Here is a 19269-nt window from a genome sequence, read left to right as displayed (position 1 = left end):
CTGAGGTTGAAAAAGACAAGACACCAAATTAAATACAATATGAAAGCAGATTAATATTAAGAATAATACAATTACTCCTGCAGCTGTCAGGGTGTATTATGTGGAAAAAAATCAAAGGTCAAATCCTGATGCTATTATTTGTTTTTGCCCAATTTTTACTTAGTGTAGTCTGTTGAGAACGTTTCTGTCTCTGGAGAAATTAGAATACTGCAAAATTATAAGATCTCTTCAGTGGATTAAATGTCTTCCTAAATTAAAAAGCTTAAAGTAGAATTGTTAAATATTACAGTTCCTTGATATAAAAATATGGAATAAGCTCCATCTTCTATTGTTTACAATATTGTTAGCTTAACTTTGCTAATAAGGATGTCTGTTTTTTTCTCTTATTTTCACTCTTTTGCTGTAATCTTCTGTGGTAAACATTCTATTTTTTAAAGTGACTTTTCAAGGATATCTTGCTCTTTTTCTTATCTGAAATTGTTGTTTCCAGTGTATTAAAATGACTAATTAAGTTTTTAATCCAGTCCCAAATGTGCCGTGTTTCCACTCAAGTGAATTATTTTGGTAATCTAACGATGATTGTAACTGACTTTGCAAGTCATAGCTAAGATTTTCAATGTCATCTTGAAGAGAAGAGAAATTCACCCAAAACTTAAGGCACCAGAGTGAACAAAAAAGTGTCTTGCTTCAGAAAGCTAATGAAATTTGGTGACTAATTGGATGTGGTGGCAAAGTTCAAGAAAGAGTCTCAGCAGACTTCTTATTTCTGGCTTCCGGATTCTTACGTAGTTACCTCTAGTTATGAAATGAACTTCCTCTGCCAAGTGAGCATCCGTGGTGTCTGAGGTGTGGTATGAGCTGAATCTGCCTTTCCACTGGGCGAGCCACTGCTAGCTCTGTGCGGAGAGAGCTTTGCTGTTGAGTGATGCTAAACCTCTGAAAGTTCTCTTTCCCTGAGAAACCAAACCACTTCTCTCGGAAGGAAGTGGAAGAGGGGCCTGCAGATGAGAACGGCTAGCGAGATCAAATGCTGGACAGCAGTTTGTCCATCGTATTACGGCATTGACAATTCTATAAATAATCTTACCATCTTCATAAAACACTAAATAAAACATAAAGTCAAAAGACTCACTGAAAAGCACTTGAGACTAAAAAGATAATTATATTTCGCTGGACTGTCTATTAAAATGAAAGTCTGGACAGAGTAGCTGCATCTGGTTCTCCTCAAGCTTCGGATCTGCTTTTTGCTGTTTTTGCTTTTTATTGTGAAAAAAAAAAGAAGTTTCTTGGTTTTTTTTTAAACTTTTATTTTAATTACTTTTACAGTTTTATACATGAGTACATCATGTTCACATCATTTCTACCTCTCCCCCAGCTCCCGGTGTTGTCCCATTCCTCTCAAATTCCTGACCATTTATAACTATTACTTTGCAGAACCTACTGAGTCCAGTTATGATATCACATGTATGTTTGTTTAGAGCTACCCATATAAAATTGGGAGACCGACCTAGGGGTTTATCTGCAGAGAAAACTGCTTCTCCCTCCCTCAGCAGCCATCACTAGCTATAGCATTTTATCTGCTGGAGGAACATACTTAAGTTTTTCACATCCACTCTGGCCTACCCACAGGTGTGGCCTTGTCCAGGCCACCAGGTCGTTGGGGGTTTATGAGTGCAACATCCCTGTCCTGTATCTTGCAGCATTCAATCTTTTTTTAAACAAATAAGAATAGTATCTCTATTTTAATATTAAAAACAAAACACCATGACTTTTTTCTTCTTTACTGATTTTACTTGAGACAAAGTCTGGGTATTTTTTCCTCAGAATCCTGGGATATTGGACATGGTCTTGTTGGGCTTGGAATGTAGCCCAGTGGGTAGAGCGCTGGCCTAGGTTTTTTTTTTTTAATTGCTTTTATTGAGCTATATATTTTTCTCTGTTCCCCTTTTTTCTTTTCTCCTTCCCTTCAACCCTCTCCCATGGTCCCCATGCTCTCAATTTACTCAGGAGATCTTGTCTTTTTCTACTTCCCATGTCCATTACATCCATGTATGTCTCTTTTAGGGTCCTCATTGTTGTCTAGGTTCTCTGGGATTATGATTTATAGGCTGGTTTTCTTTGCTTTATGTCTAAAAGCCAATTATGAGTGAGTACATGTACTCTTTCTGGGTCTGGTTTACTTCACTCAATATGTTTTCTAGATCCATCCATTTACCCACGACTATAGTAATAGGAGCGGCGGGGCTGCGTCCCCAGCACCCCGGCCACCTGGCTAGTTTATGCCCCGAAATAACAACACACAAACTGTATTCTTTTAAACACTGCTTGGCCCATTCTGCTTGGCCCATTAGCTCTAGCCCTTACTGGCTAATTCTGATATCCCCATCAACCCATCTCTAATAAACTGTGTAGCTCCGGTCCTACCAGGAAAGATTCAGCATGTCTGACCTGGCGGCTTGCTTCATCGTGTGCGTCTGCCAGGGAGAACGGAGCATGGCCTCTGAGCTCACTTCCTCTTCCTCCCAGCATTTTGTTCTGTTTACTCCTCCCACCTATGTTTTAACCTATGAGGGCCAGCCAAGCAGTTTCTTTATTTTTTAACCAATGACCTTCCTCCATCACACGAATTTCAAGATGTCATTATTTTTTTCTGCTGTGTAGTACTCCATTGTGTAAATGTACCACATTTTCCTTATCCACTCTTCGGTCAAGGGGCGTTTAGGTTGTTTGCAGGCTCTGGCTATGACAAACAATCTGCATTCATTCTTGTCCTTTGGTTCTTACCATCTTTCTTCCCTCCTTAGGGGCTGTGTTGTGAATGTTCCAGTTAGGATTGGCATACCAAGATCACTTTTTGCTTTATTTTGCATCTCTGTGGTAATCTCTGTCTGTTACAGACAGAAGTGTGCTTATGCCTGAATGTCAGGATAAATATTTAGAATACAGTTAGAGGCTATATTAATTTAGGAAAATGTCAGCCATACATTGTTCTTTAGGGTCTATGACCTTTCCAATCATGATTCTTCACTGTATATGTAGTAATAGGAATGAGTTACCCCCCCCCATTGGGGAGTTAATTCCAATTAGACAGCTATTGGTTAGCCCTAAGATATCCATTCCATTGTTGTCGTATTGACAGTCATCTTTATGGCTTTCAAGCTTTAGAGCTGGGCAGACTCATCAATACTGTTTTTCTTCAGGCCATCTGTATAGCAGCATAGCAGTGTCTGATAATACGAGAACTGCCCCCCAGGGAGGAGTTTTCCAAGTGTCAGCTTGATTTCCTCCAGTTCCAAGGCCTAAGTGTGTGATATCTTAAGCAGTAGTTTTACCTTCAAATTCTGTGAGGCAGCTAAGGGGAATGGCAACAGCCTACCGTGTTTTGGGAGTCTGGTTGTTCCCTTGATCAACAACTCTAAGGGAGGTGTCTCTTGCTTGATACAGGTTTTTTTTTTCCCACATAGCCTATGGTTCCTAGAGCCGAGGAAGGGGTGTGTGAACACTATCACTGCATGTGAGGTAACTCTATTTAACACATATGTGTATATGAAAATATATTATATGTAAAATATAAACATATATGTGCTTTTAGAAAACTTAAAAATAATTAAAATAATGTTTCCTCATGGGCCTTTCAAATATCCTTAGTGTGATTTATCTCTCCTTCTTCCCTCTTCGTCTATATTACCCTCCTCCTCCCCTCGCCAGTTGAGTTTCCTCTATTTTCCCCCTTTCCCAATTCACAGCATCTGTGTCTTAATAAATATCCCCTTCTACAGTTCCTTCTCCTTCTTCCCCACTGACCTTGTTCTTTTTCCTGATTTATTCCCTTACTCTACTTTATACACGCAAACCTAAAGATTGGATTCTCATTTCTTAAACATGTTACGGGCATAGGTTTTTAATTTGCCTGCAGGTGAATACTGTATCACATAAACTTCTATTAAATACCATTAAGACATTTGCTGACATCATTAAATATTCTCATAGCCATTACAGTCAATGAGATTGCAAATATGTATTGACTACCTGTGGAAAGGCAAGTGTTGGGCTAATTTTTGGTGATCTAAATAGGGACAGAATCTCAAAAACATAATTCAGGTACTTTGAACTATTTGAGACATATATATATATATATATATATATATATATATATGTCTCAAATAATTCAAATAGTCTCATATATATATGTATATATATACATGTATATATACGTATATATGTGTCTATCTATCTATATCTATATATATAGAGAGAGGCATGGTCAGCATTGGCGAAATTTGATGCTACCCAATAATTTGGGAAAGCGGCTTAGTTGAAGCCACTCTTGCAATGAATATTATTCAACAAAGAAAAGACAGAACATTCCAATGGGAAGGTTTGAGATAGTTTCACATGTGTGAAAGAGCGCATCACATAAATGGTACTACAGAAAGCAGTTCTGTATGAAGGAAAATGCACAAACCATGAATACAGAGACCAAATAAGGGGGAAGAAGCAAGGGAAACTTTGTGCATCATGCTGAAGATTTATACTTTATATAGATATTAAAAATCCTTAAAGTAGTACAATTGCATGGCCAAAGTTGCAGTTTTAATATATTTTAAAATTAATATCATTTTTTTGAAGAAAAGGAAAATCTAGATTAAAGAAAGGAGATATTATAGTAATTGAGATTGAAAATTGATATTATAGTAGCCTAGAAGGGAGATTATGGGAGCCCAATAGGTCTATACTAGAAATGGAGATAGAGGTTGAATTTGAGACCCTGTTTAGATGGTGGAAGAGGCCAGCAGTAGTTGCGGACTAAAGCAGACTTATAACTAGTCTACAGGTTTCTGTTGCTACCCATGGCTATTTGGTGGATGGTATTGCCATGGCTGAATACAAGAAGCCTTTTTATTTTTACTACTGTCATGAACCAAAGACCTCACAGATGTAGGCTTTACCTCTGTGCTACCCATTGCCAGGAAGAGAAATAAATTTGAATGGAGGGGAGGAGTAGATGATGGGTTAACTTTGATCTATTACATCTGAGGTGTCTGAAAATTTCAGGTACATTTTTTTCTAGCATGTTTGAGGACTCACAAATCTTAAACCTAGTGGAGAAGTGAGGACTGGAGATTTGTATCCAGAAATCATCATTTTAATGTTATTTAAAACCAGGAAAACATATGAGAATGTCCAATTAAAGTAAATGTGGCTTGGTGGTGGTGGTGCACGCCTTTAATCCCAGCACTAGGGAGGCAGAGGCAGGCGGATCTCTGTGAGTTCGAGGCCAGCCTGGTCTACAATAGCTAGTTCCAGGACAGGCTCCAAAGCTACAGAGAAACCCTGTCTCGCAAAAACAACAACAACAAAACAACAACAAAAAAAGTGAACATCTTTAATGTTTACTTTTCAAATAGACCTTTGGGTTCTTCTTTGCTGCATTGTTATTTAGTTCTAGTTTTACCTGCTACAGGGTGTCATGGACTAGGCAGAATGCCACCATTCTGCTTTTGTCAGAAAGCGAGAAATTCTGTGACAGTAAACCAGTCTGACCATAGTTTCAAATGTTCTGTTCTTGCCGTCATGTCTGTGGACTTAGCCAACCTTGAATAAGCTTCTCAAGTGTCGTATATGTGAAAGCATTCTCACGCAACCCGCTAACAGTAGTGTATCTTCAGGAACATGAGCATGGCCCTAGGCCAAAGGTCTTTAGGACTTGTCTCTATCTATTGCTAGTGATGATGGTGAGCTTGTTGGCTAGAAGACGTGTCAAATTATCATCTTATGAGTCTGGAAGACAGAAATCTGACATCAGGTTAAACGGGCTAACATCGAGAACATCCTGTTCTGCCTCTGGAGGTGGCTAAGGAAAGCTGCCCCCTTGCTGCTTTTTATTGGGCAGAATCTGCCTTTCTCAGGGCTGTCTTTCTTCACCTTCAGAGCATACAAAGAGCAGAGTCCCACCTTTCCTTCTGATTTCGGCTCTCCTTACCTCCACCTCTGGTGAGGACCTTGTCATTACAAAGAGTCAAAGGAGCGCAGGGTGATAATCTTTCTGCCTCAAGGTTTCTAGTTGAGTCTTATCTGCAAAGTTCCCTCTCCCACAGAAGGCAGCACTGACTGGTGCCGAGGAGTAGGACTGGACATCTTTTCATGTATTATTCAATCAACACACTGCGATTGCAGAAGGAGTACAGCTGACTAGCTCTGAGTTGTTTACTGCTTAGATTCTGCACATATAATTTATTCGTATGGTAGATATTAATCTTTTAAAAGTCAAATAAACACAAGCATATAAACAACAACAAAAATACTATCACGTTTCCTTATAAAATGTTTCTTTAAAGTGACTGTAAGAATATATATAATGTAAATTATATATTATATGCATATATAACATAATATAATGTAAATTCAGAAGCCAGTCAATGAACTAGACACTTACCCTTTATAAAAACAATCTCAATATCTAATTCTCCTTCTTTGGAACTCTGATTTTTTTTTGATGAATTATCTATTTTTAATCCCATGTGTGTCTCAGAGACTGGCAAGTCCATGGACCTGCCTTAGACTGTGGACAGGGAGCCCTCATCTGTGTTTTCTTCCCTTATGGTACACCCAGGCAGTTAGTACCTGTATGACCCTGGCTGCTCAGATGTTCAAGCCAATGATGCTAAAGTCTCAGTTCAGCAGTAGGAGAGCAGAATAACCCATTGGGTTATCTCTCTTTTTGACTTTGTAATAATAATAATAATAATAATAATAATAATAATAATGAAAAAAACCCCTAAACTATCTCCAGCTTTCCTGATCCCTCCCCTGTGAGCATTGTCCCAGCTCCTGCTTACTAACAATACTGTTTACAGCCCATTCTCTGATTCTGGAAGCTTGCATCATCTTCCCAGTGAACAACTTTTACTTACATTCGTCGTATTTGGCTTCTATCACAGTCAGAAAAGCCTCACAAAAGCAGGATTGTACAGATATTATTATTCTCCTATAAGAAGCTTGGTTTCTGCAAACTGTCTCTACCACTGAGCTATATAGAATATGCTGTTTGAAAAAAAACTATTTTCAATAAAAAAGAAAGAATTTTGATTTCAAGCAAAAATTTTTCTTTACTAAAGTTATCTAATTTATGTTAGAACTTAACAATTATGAAAATTTTCTTAAATATTTGGCATCATTTTAAAAAATATGCATGGATTCAACATATTTAGAAGCCTATGCAAGCCCTGTAGTTGCCCTTTCCAAATTATTAAGAGAATTTTTATAGGGCCTCTTCAAGGAGCCAGATCTGAAGGGCCGGCATCCCCACATGGTCATTCTTGAGTCTGCTGCGGCTCTGTTAGAATGCTCAGAGTTTACCTCTATTTAGTAGCTTAGTTATTTTTTTCTCTCTTTAATGGAAAATCACTTAGTGAAATTGTGGAGATTATTTATCTGAGTCATATTTTTATGGAAACTGCTTTTCACTTCTATGCATTTTAGAAGTGTTTTCTTTAAAAAGAATATTCTATTAATATTTATAATTAGATAGCACACAAAACAGATGCTAAATCTTATGTTATAACTTTCTGGGTACAATTACATAAAGAAGATTATATACTTTTCATCAGAATGTTCTCCCCGGGAGCTGAAGAACAAAAGGGCTTTCTCTGTGAACATGACATTTCTTTTCGCGGGCGGAAGTAAACAGGAAGATGATGATTAACCACAATTAACCATTTTAGCATGCTAGTGTTGATCCTGAGTGTCACACTTAATGCCTAGTGTAGTATTGAGTAGAACAGCAACGTGGTGCGTTTTTAAGTGATTGACTTGGTCTTTTATTTCTTCTCAGTTAACTTGTTTACACGGTTATTCTGGTCCTTTTGTGATGTTGGTGGGTTCACCCTACCTTCAGAGCTATTCTAGGAAAGGGTAGAGGATAGAGGTTTTGCTGATGTCAGAGGACAGAAGGAAGAGATTGTCTTTTCGTTAATTAAAACAGAACGAATGAAAAACGTTATCATCTATCTAATCCTTATAACCTGCCCAAGAGCTCTTGATGTAAAGACAAGAAACCGAGTCGCCAAGGAAGAACAGTTTTGAGTGTTCGTGTCAGATCTGAAGTCCTCTGTGATGTGTGAGTCCGAGCCTTTCTACTTAATGTGTCTCTTCTTAAGTGGTTACTTCTTCAAGAGATCCTAGGGTGGGCTTCGAGGATGGAGAGGAGAGCTTTCCAATAACCCTTTGCCCATAGACAGGGTCTCCGGGCTGGACCGACGCTCTGCTTTCTGTACTTAGAATAGCAAGCAGAGAAAAGGAGCAAGCGCCGGGCAGAGGGGAGCGGAAGTTTACTTCCCCACCCCCCACCCCGCGAGACGCTGCGCAAGGGTAGGGATAGGTCACGCCCACTAGCGGGTGGCCGCCTCTGGGCTCCAGGCTGAGCTGCTCGAGTCCGCTCTGAGGAAGGCGCGGACGCACTTGCCACGGGAGGCAGAGCAAGCGAGCGAGCGAGCGAGCGCGCACCCTCCGGGAGCCGCCTGCGCCTCCCCGCGGCCCGGGACGCACGTGCCTGGGCCAGGGCCAAGGCCAGTGGCCACTTCGTAGTAGCCGGGGCGGGTGGGGAGCGACTGGCTCCGGGCCGCGGTCGTCGCCCGCCCGCCGGCTCCGGTGGTTGGGCGGAGGAAGCGCGGGACTCCTCCTCCCCGCCGTATTAACATGCACCCAGGGGCGGGTGACCAGCCCAGCCTCGCCGCCCCTGCCCGCCGCTGCGTCCCGGCGCTCAGTCTCCGCGCCAGAGGCGAGCCTTGCGCTCTGGGCGCCGCAATCGAGAGGACACGGCCTCGCAGACACCTTCCTCCGGCGGGGAGCGGCAGGAGCGGCAGCGCCTGGCTGGGCGCCTTCCCATCACCTCGCTGAGGGACGTCCCGCGCCGCGGGACCACCGTTCTGGCCCGAGCTCCGAGGTTCGTGGAACGGACGGACAGACGGACAGACCCCACCAGCGAGTTCCGGACTGGAACTGCGGGCAGCGGCAAGGTAACGCCGGGCTGCACAGCGGGGCTGGGGCGTGCGCGGCGGCGGTGGCGGCGGCAGCGGCGGCAGTGGCGGTGGCGCTGGGTGGCTCCTGGCTCCGGCTCACCTCCCGCTGCGAGGTCGCGGTTGCCCGCGCATCCTTTGGGACTGCGGGCTGCCTCTGCTGGCCATTGGCCGGCACTCTGAATTCCCTGACTTCTGCCCAGGGGGCACGTCTGGTCCTAGTGGTGACCTAGGGATCCCCGCGGCCAGTGTCCCCCTTCCCCGGGCATAGGATCCTCAAAGCTCCCTGGGGTGTTCGAGAAGGAATAGCTTTTTAACTGAGACTGGGTCCCCGGAGGGGGAGGGGAGGGGATAAGAACCCGGGTCCTATGTTTCTAATGTCTCCATCCAAATTCACACCCGGGGTTCAGCACCTTGCAGGCGAAGGCTGCTGCTGCTGCTGCTCACTGCAGGAGACTTCACCATGAGCTCCTGAGTCGTTTGCAAAGCAAGTTGTTGCACTCTTTTTGTGTGTGACATTTTTGGCATTGGCTGTGAAGAGCGACCCCTTCCCCGTGTGTGGAATAGGGAAAAAAGACAGAGATACACAAAGACAGTGTCACGGAGAAACGCACACAGAGGATAGGGTCCCGGGGTAGGGGTGTCACTGGAGTGTCTCTGAGGCCAACTGCCCGCGAATCGCACCGCAGGCGGTTAGAGCCTGTATTCAAGGGACCGAATGAGTGGCGCTGGAGTCGGAATCGGGAGAGGAGCGAGAGCACCTCTTCTTGCTCCAGGCTGGGCCAGATAACAAATTGTACTTTCATGGAGGGGTGGCTGCAACTGCGGGAGGGACCTTAATGGTTCCGCGTGGCGATGAAGACCTAGCATTCAGGACCCGGGGAAGGCGAGCAGTTCCCATCTTCATGTTGTCTCCGAGGTCATGGGAAGGGGCGAATGCAGCCTGAGTGCCCGCTCCAGAGACGCTCAGTTCCAGTGCCAGGCGGGCGCCGTGCTGGCCCTGGATGTCTCCTCACCCCTTGCCTGGTCTGGAACGCTGCGGATTTTTTTTTTTTTTTTCTGTCTGAGAACGGGAGGGCATATGGACGGGAAGGGGTTGCAGGTGGCAAAGCTAGGAAGACCTGCTCTCTGTGGGGGATAAGAGGTTATGTCTTTTATGGACCGAGGGGAGATGTCTCACTCCTCTCTAGGAGAGACGTGGGGAGAAATTGTTTCTGAGCTCTGCCAGGCTGGGGATCGATCACGCCTCTTGGCCTAGCAAGTGAAGTTACAACAGAATCTCAAGATGGATAATAAAAGTCACACATTACAGACAGATCTTTATCTTTTGTGGTCTTCACGAATGACTTCTTAGAAGACAGTCATTCTAGCGGGGATGAGGGGAGGGCTTAGAATTTAGAACTCAGGAAAGACATTTAGGGCCTAACGCAAAGGTCTTGCTCACCTCCCCCCACCCTCAGTTTTTTTGTTTGTCTGTTTCTGTTTGTTTTAAATCAGAAAGGAGGTACCATAACGAACAGTTCTTTTAAACAGTAATTTACATCACAATTTCAGTTTCGGGGAGCAACTCGCTGATTGGTTCTAATCATTTTGTGTAGATTACAATACTGTTTATTCCAAGTTAGATGGAGATCATGTGCAGGCAAGGAATGGTGCAACTCTTCTGGTTTGTACAAGCCCAGAGGAAAGTTGTCTTTATGTTGCTTAACAGGAAATCTTAAAGTTGCTGAGACCATTGCTTTAAGATATTCATTCCAAGTTCTAGGTCTAAAATTCTGTTAATTTTTTTTTTAAACTAAGTGACCTGCTTTAGAGAAAATGTAACTTCGCATGAGAAAACACTTGCAGATGTAGGCTAAGTTTAAAAACTACATCTGCATCTCTTTCTGTTATCATAAGTTTTGCTGTTAAATTAAATACTGACAACATAGGGTGGGGGTGGGAAATGGATATGACCAAGATACATTGTATATTTGTAGGAATTTTCCAAAAAAAAAAAACCAACTAGTTAACAGACATTTTAAAAGATGCACTTTTTCGACAAAGCTTTTCAAATCGTAGTCCAGTCCCTGTGCTGAGGGGGAATGGCACACACATAAGCTTTCCCTGTGGGGACCGTGATGGTTCAGCACCTCTCATTTCTCCCTCCAGATTCATTTTATTCCACAGGACTGAAAACACGATGAATCACACGAGCAATTATTCAAAGCGAGTAGAAAGAGGACCTCAAAATATTGCACAAGAAATACCACAACCTACATCTTCTGCTTTCCAAATTCTGATGTTTTAAATTTCTTACTAAATCCAGACTTAGGGACAGGAACTGTATGCGCTTAGACTTGTTAAGTGCATACCTTTGTTCCAAACAGCCATCAAGACTGATGTTTCATATAAAATTAACAGCCCTGAGATGGGAGCTTGTTTGATTAATGGCGCAGAGACAGCAGACCATCACTCTGGCTTCGGTGCAGTAGAGGCAAGCGCCATCATTTCTTTCTTTCCTTTTTTTTTTCTTCTTCAGGAAACTCTTGTGAAAATAGAGTTCACTCTTTTCATTCACCATAACACTTTCTAGTTGAGCAGAAGTGAGTGAAATGCTGCTCATTGAACATTCCTATAATGAAATTGGTGTAATCAACCCAAACTCATTGTTTTCCTTTGGTATCATTCTCACCAATTGTTTTCACCTTCAGCAGAGGGCAAATAATTAGTTTCTATTTTGGAGGCTTCCAATTGGAGGAGTCTGTGAAGATTTGCCGCACTGCTGGGCTGCCTGGATGCTGAGACTGGCGGGGGTGCCGGGATTGAGACATGGAGGTGGCTTTTCAGGTGGAAGAACAGCAACCTACCTTTGTTTTGTCCCAAGCTAAAGCCTTTTATACCTCTGCTGCTTCTGAGGAAAACCACTGGCCAGAAAGAACACAAACATCCTTGTCAATTACAGACCACAAGGAAGTTCCGCTATTGGTCAGGGGGAGTGAGGGCAGCTGGATCACAACAAAGATTCCTTTTCTTTAGAAACTGACTTTTGTCGTGAATTCTTTTATTTCTTTTCTCTCTGCATTGATATGTTGGTTTTCCCTTAGAATTTACCTTAAAGCAAGAAGGCTAGTTAGGGTCTTGAAAAACTCAATACAGACCTCCCATCATTCTAATTCATGCCTATTACATGTTGTCTGTTGTGTACTTAAAAATGTAATGCAAGGACACCCACAACTTTTGCAAAGGACTATAGTTAGTTCCCAGCACCCACCCATATGGGACAGCTCTCAACTGTTTCTAATTCCAAATTTATGAACTTTAGTGCCCTCTTCTGGACTCTTCTGGTCTCTGCCCCCAAGTGCACATACACACATATCCACAATTAAAAACATAAATCTTTTTAAAATCAGATGACCGTTATCTTACGAAGGCCTTTTGCCAGCATTCCAGAAAATTTTGGTGCTGCTGAGAACATTGGTGGACTGTCTCTATTCCCAGAAAACTCCTAAGTGCTTCCAGGTCTATGTTTTCAAAGAAAGGAATCATCATAGTGCCCCTGAAGATGTCCTTCATTATTTTAAATCATGGGAGATGTTGCAGTCTGATTATTTTTCAATGCTGGTGAAGGTTTCTTTTACTAGATTTGGTCCTGGTCAGGAGTAGCCCAAGATTTGTTTCTAGGAGGAGGACCTGAGACATTCTCCACAAAAGAAGGTTTATGACCAGCCATCTACCATCCTCTTTAACAGACATGGAGGGCTGATGGCAGTGAATGCGAATACCAGAACCTTTTCTTCAACTCATATCTATTTAGTTCCATAATCTATATTAACAGCTTCCTTCTCTGCAACCGTGCGATGTACGAACCTACACACAAATGGGATTAAGAGGAAGAGCAACAAAAATGGATGTGTAGGTCAGGCAGTTTGGACAGCGAGTGACCTTCCTTTGAGGTCCACTGCTCCTTGGGTGATTTTCATGAGGCTGGTCTTGCACAGAAATGCTGACTCAACGGTTTCCCAGCCTTCATTGTAGTAGGTGCTGGGGCTGAGTCTGCATCCTTAAATGCCTTAAGATTTCCCTGACTGATATTTATCATTTTCTTCCTCTGAGAGAAGTTAATAACTTCGGGGAAAGACGTTAACCAGGTGAGGAAAACCCGTGCTCACAGGACGCTCTGCCTGATACCTACCTTGTTAACCGGGGTGGCTGGGATGTGACTGAGTATTTTGCAGTTGGTTACAAACTACATAGCCATGCCCTGAATACACAAGGAAAATGTAAACGCACCCTCCTCCCTCTTCCTAGAATTTGCCAGAAATGAAACCATTTATTTTCATATTCACTTCTAACTCTCATCTGTCGTCACTGACAATTTGTCTGTCTTCTCAGTGTTCCTTGTCAGCTCCGTGAGCAGCTACACAAAGCCAGGCTGTCAAGTGTGTCTTGCGGAGCGGCCCAACTTTGCCAAGTTTCCTCAGTATTCAACAGCGCAATGTGCGTGTGGACGCCATGGCTAAGCAGTTGGCGAGAGAGGCGTTGTGCTACGGTTGCCTCATCTCCCTGACCTTGAGTCAGAATCTCTCGGCACCCACGGTTCAGAGACATTTAAAGGGCTCGCTCAGGCAGCTTGTGGGAAGGTCTCCCTGGGCACATTGCCAACTCTGCTGCCTTACTCTGTGGCTTGGGTTAAGCTAATTTGAAAACATCTACTGGAGTAACTTTCCTGTTAACTCTACCTCTGGCAAATGCACTTGAGTTCATGGTAGGCAGATTAGCATTAACCCCCTCCGACCTGAGGGTTAGGGCCCTCTCCCTGGAGACCCTTTCTGTCTTGATTTTAATTCACAGTGGGAACTCACTGTGAAATCTATTTCAGAACTAGGAATTTTCCTGCTACATTTCTTTACAGAAACACACGCTGCAGTTTGTGAGGAACATGACGCTTTGGTCCTGTCTCGGACTCTGCAGACAGCCCTTCTTAGATGCGCTTCATCACATTGGGAACGAGGAAGAATGCAGGGCACACACTCATCTCCTTCCATGCTAGTTCTTTTGCCCAGGATGCAGGGAGACTTCCTCAGTTTTCCAAGCAAGGGTGTGCTTTCCTCTTCAGTTGTGGAGGACAGCCAGGGAGTCAGGAAGCCCTGCCGTGTCTGGACCTCGCCTGTGTGAACTCTTGCCTGGGCAGTTCAGAGGGGGCGCACGCGATCCTGTGAGGTGGTGTGAACTGTGAAGAGAAGTCCTTCCCCTCTCCTCCCAGGACATGGGTTCTTCAAAGGTTTCTTCTTTCTTATACCTCAACGGAAGGATCATTTAATTAACGAAGGTCTCCAGCTGGATACAGTTCGACGGCTTTGGCTTTGTAGTCTCTTCAGGGTCTTTACAGTTAATAAGGATGTGTTGTCTGGTGACGGTATGAGTGGATGGCAGCCTTCCCCACAGAACGCTGTGACCTGAGAGCTAAAGAGAGCATGCTCAGCAATGCCACCAATGACCAGCACAGTGCAGGGCACCTGGTAGCCGGTCAGCATGGACCAGCTGTGTGAACAGCCGGATAATTGAATAGGCGAGTGAGTGAATGGAGCTGTGTTCCAGCTGTACAGAGACCATCATGCTGAAGGTTCCTGTCATTGATTTTGCATAGCTTTCCTTGCAAGATCAGATTTTGGGTTGTTTAGCCCTAGGCTTACTTGGATAATACCTTTGAGAGACAGATGATCCCAGGGCGGCCAAACTGTCGTAGTAATGTTATTTTTCCAGTGAGGGGCCTGGAGTCGTTTTATGAAAAATGGAAGATTCTAGAGCCAATCAAAATTCCCATTTCTCTTTCTTCCTCCTTATGCACAGCAAGCTTAGCAATAGTAAACCATTCTGTTTCTTTTGGCCTCACCTTTTAAATCTCCTTTCCTGCCACCCACCTTGGAGAAGAACATGGTCCACCTGTGCCTTATTTTAATTTGTGATTTTCTGTTTCTGTTCTTGTCAGCCCCCTGAAGACCAGAAGCTCATGGGATAACAGAGACAGTGGCCAGTATAAGGTTTGCATATGGAAAGAAGCAAAAGTTCATTGGGACTCTGCCTTAGTTGGTCTTGGGTCAAGATGACACAAACTAGAGTCACCTGGGAGGAGGGTGCCTCAGTGGGGGGTGATGGCCTCCAGCAAATTGGCCTTTAGGCAAGTCTTTGTGGCACCTCCTTAATTGCTGATGTGGCCTTGGCTCACTGTGGGTGGTGTCACTCCTGGGCTGGTGGTCCTGGGACTTATGAGAAATGTACTTGAACGTGAGCTGAGAAAGAAGTCTGGAAGTAGTGTTCCCATGTGGTCTCTGTTTCAGTACCTGCCTCCAGGTTCCTACTTGAGTTCCTGCCCTGGCTTCCCTCTGTGATGGAGTATGACATGGATCTATAAGACAGATAGACTCTTTCCTTTCCAAACTGGGTGTTCTGATAGTGTTTGCTCACAGCAACAGAAAGCAGACTAGCATAGGGGCTTAAAGGAAGAACCTTATCACAGAGATGAGAGACAAACCCAGTACTTCAGCTGACTTTTTCTTTCTTTTTTTAAGATTTATTTATTTATTTATTATGTATAATAATAACATTCTGCCTGCATATATGCCCACACACCAGAAGAGGGTGCTGGATCTCATTACAGATGGTTGTGAGCCACCATATGGTTGCTGAGAATTGAACTCAGGTCCTCTGGAAGGGCAGCCAGTGCTCTTAACCGCTGAGCCATCTCTCCAGCCCTTCAGCTGACTTTCTTAAGGCTGAATTCTGTTTAGGCCCTCAGCACAAACCATGATGCTCCCTCTGTGGATCATATTTGAATCTAAGTTCTCAAACTAAGTGGGAGTGTAGCTTTCTAAGTATTTTCCAATAAACAACTTTCAAGTTTTTTTTTTTTTAATTTGTTCCTCCACAGCCTCGACTTCTGGCATATTTGAAAACTATGGGGAGGTAGACTAGCTTCCTGGTACACTGGCATGCCAACTGCAGACTGTTTTATATCAGATATCAGGTCCACAGTTCAGCTTTGAGTGGTCCATAAGGAAAGATGAGGGTCAATGTGGATATAGCCGATCTTCTCAGTTATAATAGCTGAATTCACATGCATATGCCAGTGATTTGAAGTAGTTTACCTTGCTGGTTAGAATCCTCCAGAATTTGCACAGTCACTATCAGATATTGGTAACTATATATTATGTCTAATAATGAGGAAATCAAAACATGTGTGCTATTTCTTGGGTACTTACTATGATGGAGAATACAGAAGTGCAAGGCATGCTTCAAATCATGGACCAACATAAAATGCAATCTAGAGGATAAGATTAAAACACAGAAAACATTGGGAGGCTGAAGTAGGTGGATTGCTGTGAGTTCAAGGTCAGTCTTGACAACAGTGAATTTCAGGCTAACTTGGGCTACAGAGTGAAAACCCATCAAAGAAACAAACAAAAAGATGAAGGGAATAATTAGTAATAACATGTTGGGTTATAGAATAAAACCAACTGTTCAAACATACGGGCTCACCAGTCATATTTATTGTATTTATTTTAAACTTCACTGTATTTGTGGGGCTTATCAAAGAATCAAAGCATTATGGGAGGCTTCGGAAGAAAGTCTTAGAAGCGTCATGGATTAGAAAGAATTCAATCAAAGCATATGGCTTGCAGGCTGGGTAAAATGTCTGTAGAAATCTGGCAACGCATGTTCCTGGTCTCTGGGGTAAGCTTCATCCTTGTGCTGATGAATTTGATTCTGGAGGATGGTGATATTACTGATAGGGACCTACCATAGAGGGCTTAATACTTGAATAGGAATGTGTAGACTTTCTAGGAGCAGCCATTCATAGATTATAAATAGGCAGAGCTTGGAGGACGGGGTCGTTTGGACGACCATATCCCAGAACTAGACCAATATCTTTGGGACACTTTTTGAATAATGGGTATAGGGAGATAGGTATGTGAGAAAATAAATTTTTCTAGTAATTTTTGACTGTCTTCTCTTATGTGGGAGTTATACTGTTTTCAGTTCCATATTACTAAAACTATAATTAAAGACTTTGATATTATCAAAAAGTTAAATACCATTGAATGAAATAAATGCCTCATGCCTCCTACCCAGGTTGTGAACTAGTCCCTGTGCACAGTGTTGTGTGTATTTTACAAATTCATCTCCCCTACTGGGTACTCTACGTGCCATTTTGTATCCTTACCATTCCCTGTGTCTTGTATGCTTTGCTATATGCTAACATACATCTAAACACCATAGTCTGGATTTTAGGCTCTATAAAAATACCGGCATGCTCTTTGCATTCTTCAGCTCTTTTTTATTAACCCAAAATGTGTTATGTACAGGTTCAGTTTGTGCGACTTTACTGCTCCCTACTATTCTAGTCTATGGCTATGTCATGTTTCATTTTCTTGATGGGAGTTTATGCTGCTTAAAAACAAGACTGCTTTCATTATTCTGTTGCTCTTTGCTTACGCTAACAAAGGAGAGCTCCTTAGGGTCATTGCTCACCATAACAGTTTTAAGAGGACGGCATCTTACTTGCACACTTGGCAGATTATGTCTGAGTACCAGAATTGGTAGCATCTCTTTATATTCCAGCCCACAGACCACAAGAGGTCCTTTTGTTCCGCATCCTTGCCAACCCTTGGTGATGCACTTTGTGTTTTGCTAATCGCGTGGATGTGAGACGGTATCTCATTGTAGCATTAATTTGTTCCCGAAGACGGCTAGGAATGCTGGCTAGGTTTTCCTTCTTATTAACATTTTAGCTGGGACGGTGGTTGGTTTCTCTCCTATTAACCTTTCCTCTCTCACTGCTGTTCATTTGAACTCATTGATTTAGGTACTCTGGATGTCACATTGCTTTCCTTCTTGGGGTTATGAATTTCAATGGTCTTCACTCCATTAGTGGCTTGTCTTTTCGTTTTGATGGTGTCTTGTGGTAAATTGTTCCTTTACGTTTGACAAGATGTAGGTGTTCTTGTTCTGAGTCTGAAGTGATAAAGAAGCTGTCCTCTCTCTTCTCACAGACTGCTGAAGCCATGCTTTCACGTTGAGTTCTTTAGGACTTATCAGCTGTGGTTACTGTTTAAAGCCTTTAATTACTACCCAAATTTGAAGAAGATGCATACCTTGTCTCGCTTTTAATTCATTCCTCATTTGGTTAGAGTGAGATTGTTGGATTTCTATGAATTCTGCTGTTGACAAACATCCAGACTTCATTTTATGCCTGAAATGTACAGAAGCTTCTGAGCAGTATTTCTTGCCCCCAAAGTTTCTTTGCTTTTCTTCCCTCCCTCCCTCCCTCCCTCCCCCCTCCTTCCCTCCCTCCCCCCCTCCTTCCCTCCCTCCTCCTCCCTTTCCCCCCATACCTGTAAGGTAGGGCTACACGATGGAGCCCAGGCCAGCCTCAGCCTCACAGCCAAGTCCTGGGATCACAGGCTGATATCAGTAGACCTTGCAAGATAAATGTTTCTAAAGTCTTCCCAAGACTTCCAGGAGAACAGAAAAGCACGCTCATCCTTACTCCTCTGTCCTAGCACCAAGCATGTGCTGTGCACAGTATGCCTTCAGATATATCCCTGGGGCACGGGCAGCAGCCCTTCTTCTTCTTCTTCTTCTTCTTTTTTTTTTTTTTTGGACTTCTGAGCCATTTATTTATTTAAGATTTCTGTCTCTTCCCCACCACTGCCTCCCATTTCCCTCCCCCTCCCGCAATCAAGTCCCCCTCCCTTGTCAGCCCAAAGAGCAATCAGGGTTCCCTGCCCTGTGGGAAGTCCCAAGGACCACCCACCTTCATCGAGGTCTAGTAAGGTGAGCATCCAAACTGCCTAGGCTCCCACAAAGCCAGTACGTGCAGTAGGATAAAAAACCCATTGCCATTGTTCTTGAGTTCTCAGTAGTCCTCAGTTCAGCGAGTCCGGTTTTATCCCAGGCTTTTTCAGACCTAGGCCAGCTGGCCTTGGTGAGTTCCCGATAGAACATCCCCATTGTCTCAGTGTGTGGGTGCACCCCTCACGGTCCTGAGTTCCTTGCTCATGCTCTCTCTCCTTCTGCTCCTGATTTGGACCTTGAGATTTCTGTCTGGTGCTCCAATGTGGGTCTCTGTCTCCTTTCATTGCCTGATGAAGGTTAATATTCAGGAGGATGCCTATATGTTTTTCCTTGGGTTCACCTTCTTATTTAGCTTCTTGAGGATCACTAAGTATAGGCTCAATATCCTTTATTTATGGCTAGAAACCAAATATGA

General features: G+C 43.3%; 1 protein-coding gene across 6 annotated transcripts in view; it reads left to right on the top strand.

The window, feature by feature from the left end:
* Positions 1–8650: 8650 nt before the first annotated feature.
* The window catches only part of LOC121458699 (disks large-associated protein 1), a 798580-nt gene continuing 787961 nt past the window's right edge, over positions 8651–19269 (top strand). For all 6 annotated transcript variants that reach the window (XM_041667976.1, XM_041667977.1, XM_041667979.1 and 3 more), the window contains exon 1: positions 8651–9017. The gene's annotated coding sequence lies outside the window, so the exon portion shown is untranslated. The remainder of the gene's footprint in view (positions 9018–19269) is intronic.

This window comes from Microtus oregoni, unplaced genomic scaffold (assembly GCF_018167655.1).
Source record: "Microtus oregoni isolate MIOR12 unplaced genomic scaffold, Mior012 000018F_ref0000195, whole genome shotgun sequence".
Lineage (NCBI taxonomy): Eukaryota > Metazoa > Chordata > Mammalia > Rodentia > Cricetidae > Microtus > Microtus oregoni.
This window is presented reverse-complemented; position numbering and strand designations above follow the sequence as displayed.